Genomic DNA, 11,905 nt, shown 5'->3' with positions numbered 1-11,905 from the left:
ACAGCGGCAGATGGCACACAGCAAAGTCCAAGATGCCATGCTAAGGGATGCACTAAAACTTGAGCCAAACACAGCAAAAGCTCAATGGGGAAAGCCCATTTACTAAGGTCCCTCCACCAATGGGTTGGGATTTGTGAAATCCCTCCAGCTGTATGTTTGACATGTAACACTATCTTGTAAATATCAGGTACAATTGAGGTACCTAACTACACTGGCAGAGTACCACATAATGAAAATTATTGAACATATATTGCACAGTGTACTGTCAAATTTAACTACTACATCACCTACCTGTTTAAATTTTTTGAAGAACATAATTTTTATGGAAGAAAAGGGACGAACACAAGTTGTGCCTTTTTTCTCTCCTCAAAAAGAGCAGACTGCAGGTGGGAATGACCTAATAGTAGTCTTTAAAATTATGGAGGATTTTGTAAAATTTGGGAAAAGAATAGACACAAAGGGAATGTTTCTGCAGTAGGTGAAAGTAAAAGCAGAGATTATCATGATATATAAAAATATATAACGTATACAAGAGCAAAACAAGAGATTAGACATAACACTATAATCACAAGACATAGCAGTGGATGTAGGCTACTCAGTCCATCAACTTTGCTCTGCACTTAATGATATCACTGATCTGATAATCTTGAACTCCACTTTGATGCCTTTTCCCTGTAACTCTTGATTCACTTACTGATTAACAATCAGTGTACTGGAGACTTCAACATACATAACAACCCAGCCATGACAGTCCCCTATGATAAAGAATTCCATAGTTATCAGTAACACAGATATAGTTATCAAGAGATCAAACAGGAAATTCAGAAATGTTTCTTTAAATCCAGGGAAGATCAGAACATTAGACATAGAGATGGCTGAGGTGGGTAGTATCACTGCATTTAGCGAACAAAGTGAATGAAATAGGAGAGGTCATGTGCTGGACTCGCAAGTTTGAACTGTATGTTCCATGACACCACCTTACACCAGACCTGCTGAAGGTATGACTGCTCAGACAGGTAGCCAGGTAGCCAGAGTGTAATAGCAAGGGAATAAGTTAAGGGTGATTTATATGGATAGTTGAGAGAGTGGCTGTTTGGGCTGGCTGTTAGTTCTTGCAGAATTCTTAACAATTCCTACACTTGTCACAGTTCCTATTAACATAAATATTATTTAATTGAAGTGGCTCAGATGCATCAGTGAAAATAGGAGAAATTACCAATGCTATATTCTTTGCCCGAGGCCCACAGAAAATGTACTGCTGTTCGTCAATGGGAAAAAGTAATCTTTGATTTTCCACAGGGCACCTATTGACACTGCAATTTGTGGTAGGATAATTAGGTGACAAACTTTGCCTTAAATTGCCATGCACTGTGGCAAACAAAAAGGTTTAATTGGGATATCTTTCCACAGATTTCATTTTAGGGCTAAAAGTTTTACATTGCAATGAGTCAAAAACATTTTGCACACACAGAGATTTGGTCTTCTCAGAATTGTCTTTAATTATAGGATTCCGCTCTACACAGGATGCTATTTGATGGGTAACTGCACTATTCAAAGACCTGGACCCAACGGTTAGACACAGGTTTCAAAGTGCACATGGCTTTATCTTTTTCTGAACCACAAAGTTCCAATCCACTGTATGTTAATATAATCTTGTAAAAATTGCAACTTTCAATTTTGCAAATTTAAGAATCCCACAACATGAAGTTATAGTTCAACAGGTTTATTTGGAAGCACTAGCTTTCGGAGCGCTGCACCTGATGGAGGAGCGACACTCCAAAAGCTAGTGCTTCCAATTAAACCTGTTGGACTACAACCTGGTGTTGAGTGATTTTTAATTTTGTACACCCCTGTCCAACACTGGCGTCTCCAAATCATTCAATTTTACAGAAAGTGTGGCCTTTTCTTAAAAACAATTAGTCTGTTTATTTCACATGAGGGCATGTTGCTTTGGGATTTTCAATTGTTACGTTTATCCCATGAAAAGGAACAGCAGGGAAAATTTATTTCCAGAAGCAAGATACAAATTAGCATTCAGTCGGGATGAACAAATTGGCACAAGATCAACAAGGTTAAAGAGGTACGATGCCAAGCAGATATGGGGACAACTATGAGATGGGAGGCAGTCAATACAGGATTGAGGGTGTTGCCCTTGAATGCATATGGTCCAAGAAACAAGGGAAATGAGTTTCTAGCGTAGACTAAACTTGGCAGGTATGATATTGTGGATATCACAAAACTTGCTGCAAGGGGATGCCTGTCAATTTGAAGGACAGGTAGTTTTGAGGAAGTGGGGAGGCTGCAAAAGGAATTGGACAGGCTAAGAGATTGGCAAAGAGTGCCAGATAAAATACAGTGTGGAAAAATGTGAGGTTATGCACATTGGTAGGAAAACTAGAGGTGTAGACTATTTTCTAAATGGGGAAAGGCTTTGGAAATCTGAAGCACAAAGAGGTTTAGGATCTTTGTTCAGGATTCTCTTAAGGTTAACATGTAGGTTCAGTTGGCAATTAGGAAGGCAAATGCAATGTTAGCATGAATTTCAAGAGGGCTAGAATACAAAAGCAGAGATGCACAGCTGAGGTTATACATGGCTCTGGTCAGATGGCATTTGGAATATTGAGAGCAGTTTTGGGCCCCATATCTAAGGAAGGATGTGCAGGAATTGGAGGAGGTCCAGAGGAGGTTTACAAGAATGATCTGGCAATAAAAGGCTTGCTGTATGAGGAGCCGTTGAGGACTCTGGATCTGTACTTGATGGAGTTCAGAAAGGTGAGGTGGGGAGGGTGGGGGTGTGGGGGGGTTGGAATCTGATCAAAACTTACAGGGTACTGTCAGGCCTAGACGGAGCAGATGTAGAGAAGATCTTTCCACTAATAGGAGAGACTAAAACCTCAGGGCACACCCTTAGAGTGAAGGGATGACCCTTCACAAATGAGATGTGGAGGAATTTCTTTAGCCAGAGGGTGGTGAATCTATGGAAATCATCTGTGGAGGCAAAGTCATTAAGTTTTTAAGACAGAGATGGATAGGTTCTTGATTGGTAAGGGGATTAAGGATTATGAGGAGAGGAAGAGAGAACGAGCTTGAGAAACATTATCAGCCATGATTGAATGGCCGTGCAGACTCAATGGACTGAATGGCCGAATTCAGCTCCTATATGTTATGGTCATCATTGTAATACCTAAACTAGAGCACCTCATCACACTAGGACTTGGAGGTACCAGTGTTGGACTGGGGTGGACAAGGTAAAAAATCTGGTGTTGTGTGATTTTTAATTTCATCACATTAATTTAGTGTATTTCCTGCCTCCAAGTTCACTGTCTGAGGGTCACAGCAATCCATTGGAGCCAGTTGTGTCCAAGTAGGGAGCACATTCACTCATATTAAACAAGTGACTGAGTTCACTGAACACCCAGTAAAGGACGCTTCAGGGGGCTCTGATATTGGAGGCATAATGCAATCTTCAGTCTGGAAAGGGTTAAAGTCTTGGCTCACAAATATGAAGTGATGCAAAATATCTCATCTGATTTTTCTCCTCTGCAAAATCTGGCAAATGCCATCACTTTAAAGGTTCCACATAGATGTCTGATTATTCTTCAAACAACATCAGCAAACAGATGGAGGCTAAAACCAAAGCAAACAAATGCTGGGAGCCTTCATTACATGAATGTGTGCCAAGGATCCAGCAAATGAAAAGGCATTTCCAACCAGTAAAAAAGTTTGCTCACTTACAACTTTTTCTACCAACCCAAGCAGTTGTTTTATCCAGGGAAATATAAAGTAGTGAAATTACCGTGTGCAAAAATGAAATCAGTGGAAAGTGAGGGCTGTTTGGCTGAGAATTATAGTTGCGGGCGAGATTAGATGCGCTGAATGCCCCGGGGCTGAGCAAAATAAAGAGCTTTTAAATGGAGTGTAGTGTTCATAGCTCGCAGTCATTTCAAATAAATAAATCTTTAGTAATTTAGGCTGTAAATTGCAGTTTAAATTTTTCCTGCCTGTATATTCTGTAAGTTTTGTCATTACTGGTGTGAATATAGTCTCCTGCCAAGAATGCTTCATAGTCTTTAACTATTACATTAAGCATCTGCTGCTGCCATTTATGGATCAGATAACATTTTACTCTTGAGATATTTGATTTTATTACCTTCTAGGGAGTGAGCCAAACAAGTGTTCCTATTGATTTGTACATTAAATATATTAGTAATAAAACAACATCTCTGTAAACAAATTGTAAAATCAATAGTAATTGTTACCAAAATATCACAAGTACTTGAATTACAATTAAGGCTATTGTGTCGAGAGCCTTTCAGCACCTTTAAAGTGTCGATATCAGAGGAACAAATGTGCCAACTGGGCTGGGCAATGCAGCATCAAGTTTAATTTTATTTTACAGAGACTTTTATTTCAGTCTAAATAAATGTATTCAGTTCATTAAAGCAAGCACATTATAAAACAGCATACTTATTCATAAGCACCAACCAAATTTGTTTGTGGTAAATCTTCCCTGTCCACGCAAGCTCTTGGCAAATGATCAGCGGCAGTAGCGTTGACCAAATTATCGCTGCCCTGTGCACCCAAAGGTTTTGCTTTGCAAAATTAAAGTGGATGTACACATATTTCTAAAAGGCTGGACTATATTGACACAATGCATCTTTCTGAATATATCCCAACCAGAAGGAGAACAGAAATTTTCATTATGACAAACAAAAACGTGGATGTAAGATCTATAGCTTGAAGCCTTCTCTCACCAGTTGTTCGCTTTTAACCATACGTTGTTTCCAATTATCAGTCTCCTTTTAGAAAGGCTGCATGGCTGACACCTGTTGCAAGCTCAGTGTGACCTACATGTGACAATATAAAGACACAACTTTTTAGGGGAATGAGCCAAGTGGGTTCGTCATTGTGAATAAACAGGCACTCTAGCTCCATGATGTGCTTGTCATCATCAATATAACTTTCCTTTAAAAGCTACTTTGCTTGGTTATATATTAACAAAAAGAGCATCCTCTCAAAAAAATGTCAAGGGTCAGACTGCAAACATGACCCCAAGCTGTTGGTGGCTTGTCACATTAATTCTGCACCTTGTCTTATGCTGACATTTCTATCCTCAGCTACTGCATGTTTCCAGTGAAACTCAATGCCAGTGCTAAGCACAGCACTTCATCTTTCAACCAAACACTTAATAGTCTTCTAGACTCAACATTGAGTTCAACAATTTGAGGCTATAAACCCTGGTTGCTTTTTCCTCTACTTTGCGTTTATTCTTTTTATTTATTCAGCTGATAACTCACCTCCTCCAGGAACAGCTTTTATTTCTTTTCTTGACCCATTTCCATTCCCTCTAACTCTGGCAGACTAATCCTTGTGCCGTTCAAACTCTCCTGACTTCCACTTTTGCTTTGCCACCCCTTGTTCAAAATGTATGACATCTCTCATTTTACCAGTTAGATTAGATTACATTACAGTGTGGAAACAGGCCCTTCGGCCCAACAAGTCCACACCGACCAGACACGGGGAGAACGTGCAAACTCCACACAGTCAGTCGCCTGAGGCGGGAATTGAACCCGGGTCTCAGGCGCTGTGAGGCAGCAGAGCTAACCACTGTCCCACCGTGCCACCCAGTTCTGATGAAAGGTCACAAAAAAGTAGCAACTCTGTTTCTGTCCACAGATGCTGAGTATTTTCAGCATCTTCAGTTTTAACATTAAACATCCTGCACTTGCCTAATTATAATATTGATCAAAGCAAATTTTCAATGAGTCAAACTCTTAGGTGGTCTGGTGCCATAGTGGATATCATCTATACCCCTGAGCCAGAAGATCTGGGTTCAAATCCAACTGCAGGACTTGATGGCCACAAAAGAAAAAATCATAATGTGGAAAACAAGTTGATTATCAATTTGTACAACCTTCCCACACAAGTGCCTCGCTTATGCAGGTAGGCAGAGGTGGGTACTGCAGATGCTGGAGATTAGAGTCAAGATTGGACTGGTTCTGGAGATCTGAAATAAAAGTGGAAAATGCTGCAATCTCCTCAGCAAGTTCTGTGCAGAGAGAAAATTCGAGTTAATGTTAAGTCCTGTATGAATCTTTTTCAGAACTCCAGAAGAAAATAGTTATGGAAGCATCTGCTTTGTCTGCCACTAGACAGAGATAGAAGTGTCCTGTGGTATGTTTCAGACAAAGCCTGAATTTTGTTATTACGTTTTACATAGTTCAATTTTCAATAGGAAAAAGGAATTAAATAGGAAAACTAATGAACAGCACAAGGATTGGAGGGACATTTGCAGAAAATGGCTCTCATTGAGGAAAGTAATAAAAGAATTAAAATTGAAATTTTGGCATCCTGAGAAAAGTATGAATTTACCTGATCAAATAACATGGACATGAAGATCTATGATAGCAGTTATTGTGAGGAAAATGTCAGTCGGTCATTTCAGGAGAAAAAAAATGTTTATCCAATCAGTGTATGCCCATAAAGCTTCAGGACCTGTTCCATGATTGACAGAAGGATCAGTAACACAAGGTATAAGCAGCAGGAAAGCTTTGGAACTTCAGAGGAGCATACACAGAGTGACACTAATTAAATATTACTCCCTGTTACTTGACTGAAAATAGTTTCTCATCATAGAGAGGCTATTATGCATCTTTGGAGCAGACAGGACTTGTACCCAGGCCTCCTAGCTCAAATGTAGTGACACTACCACCATTCACAAGCACCCTGCTACTTTATTTAACTTCTGCATTCAAATAAGCCGCAGGTGCATTATGCGAGTTACACAATATAGCAGAACTCAGGCGCTCAATAGAATTCAAAGTAACCTATGTGATGGGAATTATTTGGATGCATTTGTAATGTATAATTGTTGACTTTAAAACTATCTTTAGCATTTGCTTCAGAATGCAAGTTATGATGCATTTACTCAAAATAAATGTTCCTCTTCAAACTGAGTGCTTTGAGAACCAACATTAACATTTAGAAGGACTTAGCAAAATTTGTTTTGTTAAGTTAATATTTTTAATAATTACTGGTTATCGATTGACAGCTTAAAATAGTTAAGCAATGTTTTGGGTTAATTTTGTCGTGGATGCTTTTATTTATCTGTGGTCATTGTTTTTCCAACCTGTCAGTTGACAATCAAGTATGTGAGCAAATCAGCGTGGCTAACTGAATAGACAGCAGTTATTTATGCCAATCTGAATGAATCTGCAGAGACATATCAAATCTAATATATTCAAGTATGATGGACAAGCTCTGGGCATCGTTCCCTGTAAACACACAGTATACACAGTATTTTTAATTGTATGCTTTGGCGTTCAGGATGTTTTAGTTGTGAAACAGTTCTTCAATCGGAACTTTAAAAAGTTCAGTTATTATATACTTCCAGTGATCAACTATTTCACTGCTCAATGAAATTAGGATGCAAAGGACAAAGGGTTCCCTAAACAACACTGACATTGGGAACCAAATAGGTATAGTGTTAAAAAGACTTGCACCTTTATGGAGATTCATTCATCCTTGAGATTCCCAAAAACACTTAAAAAGAATTAAGTGCTTTTGAAGTTTGGTCACTTTGCAATATAGAAAACACAGCATTCAATCCACACCCAGTAAGGTCACTCAAACAGCAATGGAATAATGCCTGGATGGCCTGACTTTGGGTGTTGGCTGGGAGATATATATTGGCTGGGACACTAAGAATATCTCCCTTGTTGAAAATTATGTTTCATGATTAGTGAGGAAATGTATGCATTCTACTGGAAGATGTGAGAGATAATTAGCAATTACTGTCATTATTGACATTGATGAAAATAAAAGCCACTTCAGTGTTTTTGGTGCAAGGAGGCAATTTTCCAGTTACTGTAATAAGGTATTATAAAGGGTTAAGATTGCCAATATATTCAAAATTGTGATTACCCAAGTCATGTCACCCCGGACCACTGTGATGCCTTCCTCATGGCAAAGCTGAAGTGAAAGAATGCATCAAAGCACAAAAGTCTTCTCTGAAGATGGTGTGTGTCCTATGGTACTGTCATAGATCTCACCTTTTACCTTGCTGCTGTTCACCTAAGTAACCACACCAGAATGGTAACATCTAGCAAACTTCTTAGCACTGACCACGGGAGCAGGATTTCCACAACTGTTGCTCAACATGTCTCCATTTGGCTGTATCTCAAATCCTGGAAAATCAAAGGTCTGTTAATCAAACTCTGTGGTTCACCCTTTGAGAAAAAAGTCAGACATAAAGTAGTTGGAAGATTGTAATACTCTACTTCTTGGCATTGCAGCAATAAATTGGTATTTTACTTCTGACACATTAATAAAAGACAAGCTACAGATATGAATGACCTCCTTCTGTGGTTTACCAATTCTAATTTTGTGATGTCCTTATTTGAGTTTTGTGTGCTTAAAAGAAAATGTTTATGAATACTGGATTTTTCCTTGATGCTTGAAATCAGATTTAGACAAGCACTAAACTGTAGTTATGATCACCTGTAAAGTGTTCATTCCAAAATACAAATTAATTAATTATTGAATGATCTATTGGAAAGATGTTGTGAAATTTGAAAGGGTTCAGAAAAGATTTACAAGGATGTTGCCAGGGTTGGAGGATTTGAGCTATAGGGAGAGGCTGAACAGGCTGGGGCTGTTTTCCCTGGAGCGTCGGAGGCTGAGGGGTGACCTTATAGAGGTTTACAAAATTATGAGGGGCATGGATAGGATAAATAGACAAAGATTGGGTTGGGATATCTGGTTGGCATGGACGGGTTGGACCGAAGGGTCTGTTTCCATGCTGTACATCTCTATGACTTTCTGCGTACATGTTAAAAGTTGACCAAAACTGTGATAGTTCTTTATAATTTCTGAATATTTGCATCTCTTTTTAGTGGGAAATGTGAAGGAAGATCAGCTCATGGTAAATATCTGCAGTGTTGTGAATTCCACAGCAAGTTGAGTCAGCTAATGTGATGACCTTACCTGTGATAGTACAATAGTCTGCAGCTGTCATCATCCCAAAAATCTCTGAAAACAAACTTATTTTAATTCCTTGAGTGACTCCATAATGCAATCATGTTTTCTACTGTTTTACAACAACACCATATTGATAAATTCAAAATGTTTTGTAAGAATGTATGCTTAGTTGACATGGCACTTTCAACATTAGTACACTTTTGCTACTGTTCTAACCAATTAGACATCATCAGATATTCCAAATGGAAGATAAGGAGAAGTGTGTAATACTGTTTAAATGGCACGTTTTGTATTTTTGTAATATTGAGACTTCCGGTATCAATGTTCACAGCAAGTTGAATTACATTTAGTATTATGCATTGCATGAAGGTCGAGATATATTCGTTTAAGGGACAAAGTCTAATTGCTCTGAAATGAATCATGGGCTATGGCACATAGAATTTATTTGTTTAGTCAGGAAACAATGAAGATTGAAATGTGCCAATCAGTTTAAGGCTTCCACCAAAATTTCTTGATTTTTTTTCCAGGTGTAAGAAGAATACCTGCATGTGCTGACATACCAATTTAGACAAACTAGCATGAACGCATCACACCTTGCCACTTTGCTCCGTAGTTTATTTAATCTCACCTATCGAAGTTGCCATAGAAATAGCCATGCAAATTCCTTTTGTGGAAAACAAATGTTAACATTCACCAAACAATTACACTCTTCCCTAATGACTCAATTTTAAAAAACGTGTGTTTTTTTTATTGTGTTTTTCATGACCACCCAATATTTCAAAGTATTTTACAGTCACTGAAATACTTATGAAATGTATTCACCATCATAACGTACAATATGCAGCAGCTTATTTCACACAGCAAATTCCCCCAAACAGCAATGTGCAAATGACAAAATAATCTGTTTTTGTAATGTTGATTGGCAGACAAACTTTGGTCATACAGTGGAGATAATACCACTGTCCGGCTTTGAAATACCACAGTGGGGATATTTTTATGTCCACTGGAACAAGCAGCTGCGGCTTGATCTAACATCTCATCTGAAAGATGGTACCTCCTGCACTGCAGCACACTCTCAGTACTGCATTGAAGCGTGAGTCTTGATTTCTCTGCTGAAAGTACTGACTTTCAATGTGAACTTATTAAAATAATAAAAAAATAAGAAAAGCAGTGATGTCCATACTGGCATATTTCACATTGCCTTCATAGCCTGCATTATCAATTATTTATTAAAACAAGGTCAGTAAAATCAGACTTCCAATGAAATTTCTAATGAAACTAATGCCTTACATATCACCAGCTTCAAATTATTTACAGCCAGTTACAGATCCCCATCATTCTATTCCCACCTTTGAACTTGATACAAACATTAACTCTGAACAACAATAGTTAATGCATTCTGACATTTTTTTTGAGAATGGACTTGCCTTTGCAAGACCTATTATCCACAACATTTAGTGTGATTCATTTGATGAGCAGAAAAATAAAGATGAGGACTATGCTAATATGAGTGATTATTATCAGAACAGGAGGTTAATTTAAGTCAGACATATTTATTGACTAATCATTGCTTTGTATTTAGATAAAGTTACAGGCCTGAAACATGGCAGTGTGGAAGCACATTGTCTTAATAATATGCGCCTTTTCAAGAAGTGGTAACCACATTCTGTGAAACAGGAGCTAAAATCCTGGTAGGAGATGGGGATGGTGATAAAAAATGTCAGAGTTACCCACTGTCCGTATAATCCTATCAGAAACCGTAAGAATCTGACTTGAAGATGGGGAGCGGGGGAAGGGAGTTTAGTGATTTTTGGGCCAATGTTGCATTCTAGTGCAACATCTGGCCTGCATCACATCTGGCTCAGGACTATTCTGCACAGTGAACATTTAACCACAGGAAACGATTCCATTCTACAGCAATAACCCCACGATATAGCCATGTATTTCAATTTGTACTCGATCTTCGTGAACCATATTTTGAACAACATGGCTACAGCAAATATTTCCTGCTTGAGGCATATAAGTGAAGCAAGACTGTTCTAAATCTTCTCACCCTTACCGTCACTGCCAGTGTGCACCAGATTATCAATGGATTACAGTGTATCCAGTGGGATCAAGGAGAACTCTTTTTAATTATATTAAAAACACCATGGGCACTCAGGCAGATGTTTGTGCTAATTGTTTCGCACACAACCTCCTTTAGTTCCAGCAGACTTGTTTATTTAGTCTGATTTCATTCGGCTGCGGCCGCTGTGCAGGTGAAACTCTTTCTTTTCAATGTCGAATCGCTGTGAATTGATTTGCAGCCATCACTGATCAGCGCCAGCACTGAAATTGACAAGTGACTGGAAATACAAAGCCAAGCAGCTCTTCACGCCAGTCAGCTCGCATTGGACGTTTGCGCCAAATGGGATCAGCGTTTGACACAGACCGCTTTAAGAAAGGGGGAGGGGGAGAGGGGGGGAAGGAGGGAAGGAGTGTTTAAAAAAAAAGAGGAAGTTGATGAGAAATGGAAAGGGACAGGGCTGTATGGAACAAGTTGATGGATTACGGTCACATCAATTTCTGAAGGCCGAACCTTCAGGAGCAGCGGAGTCAGTGAAATTTACATTATTAATCTCTTGTAATAATCTACAGCTTGAGCAGACTGAGAAAATAGCACCAGAGCTGTAGATTGACCAACCTATATAAATAACTACTCTGCGCTCAATTTAATTGCACTCTTGTGCAAGTGCTCCTCTTGTCTCATTCTAATTACTTTTAGTTTCATTAGGTCGGGCAAAATCCATCCCAGCTCTGCAACAATGAAAAATTCATATTCTGACTTTTGTTCTGTGAAATATTTAAATGTTAATAACCATTCATTCCAGACATGCTATCTCTCTGGTGCTCGGCTTAACAGAAAATCTATTTAATCTACCGAATC

General features: G+C 38.7%; 1 long non-coding RNA gene across 1 annotated transcript; it reads right to left on the bottom strand.

The window, feature by feature from the left end:
- Positions 1–4,159: 4,159 nt before the first annotated feature.
- Positions 4,160–11,329, bottom strand: LOC122564859. Its single transcript, XR_006316028.1, has 3 exons — positions 11,039–11,329; positions 8,052–8,186; positions 4,160–4,847 (listed from the first exon to the last, which is right to left on the bottom strand). It is a non-coding gene; the product is annotated as an uncharacterized LOC122564859 (long non-coding RNA).
- Positions 11,330–11,905: the final 576 nt, after the last annotated feature.

This window comes from Chiloscyllium plagiosum, chromosome 30, assembly GCF_004010195.1.
Source record: "Chiloscyllium plagiosum isolate BGI_BamShark_2017 chromosome 30, ASM401019v2, whole genome shotgun sequence".
NCBI classification, from domain to species: Eukaryota; Metazoa; Chordata; class Chondrichthyes; order Orectolobiformes; family Hemiscylliidae; genus Chiloscyllium; species Chiloscyllium plagiosum.
Note: the sequence above shows the minus strand (reverse complement) of the source record. Positions and strands in the feature narration are given on the sequence as shown.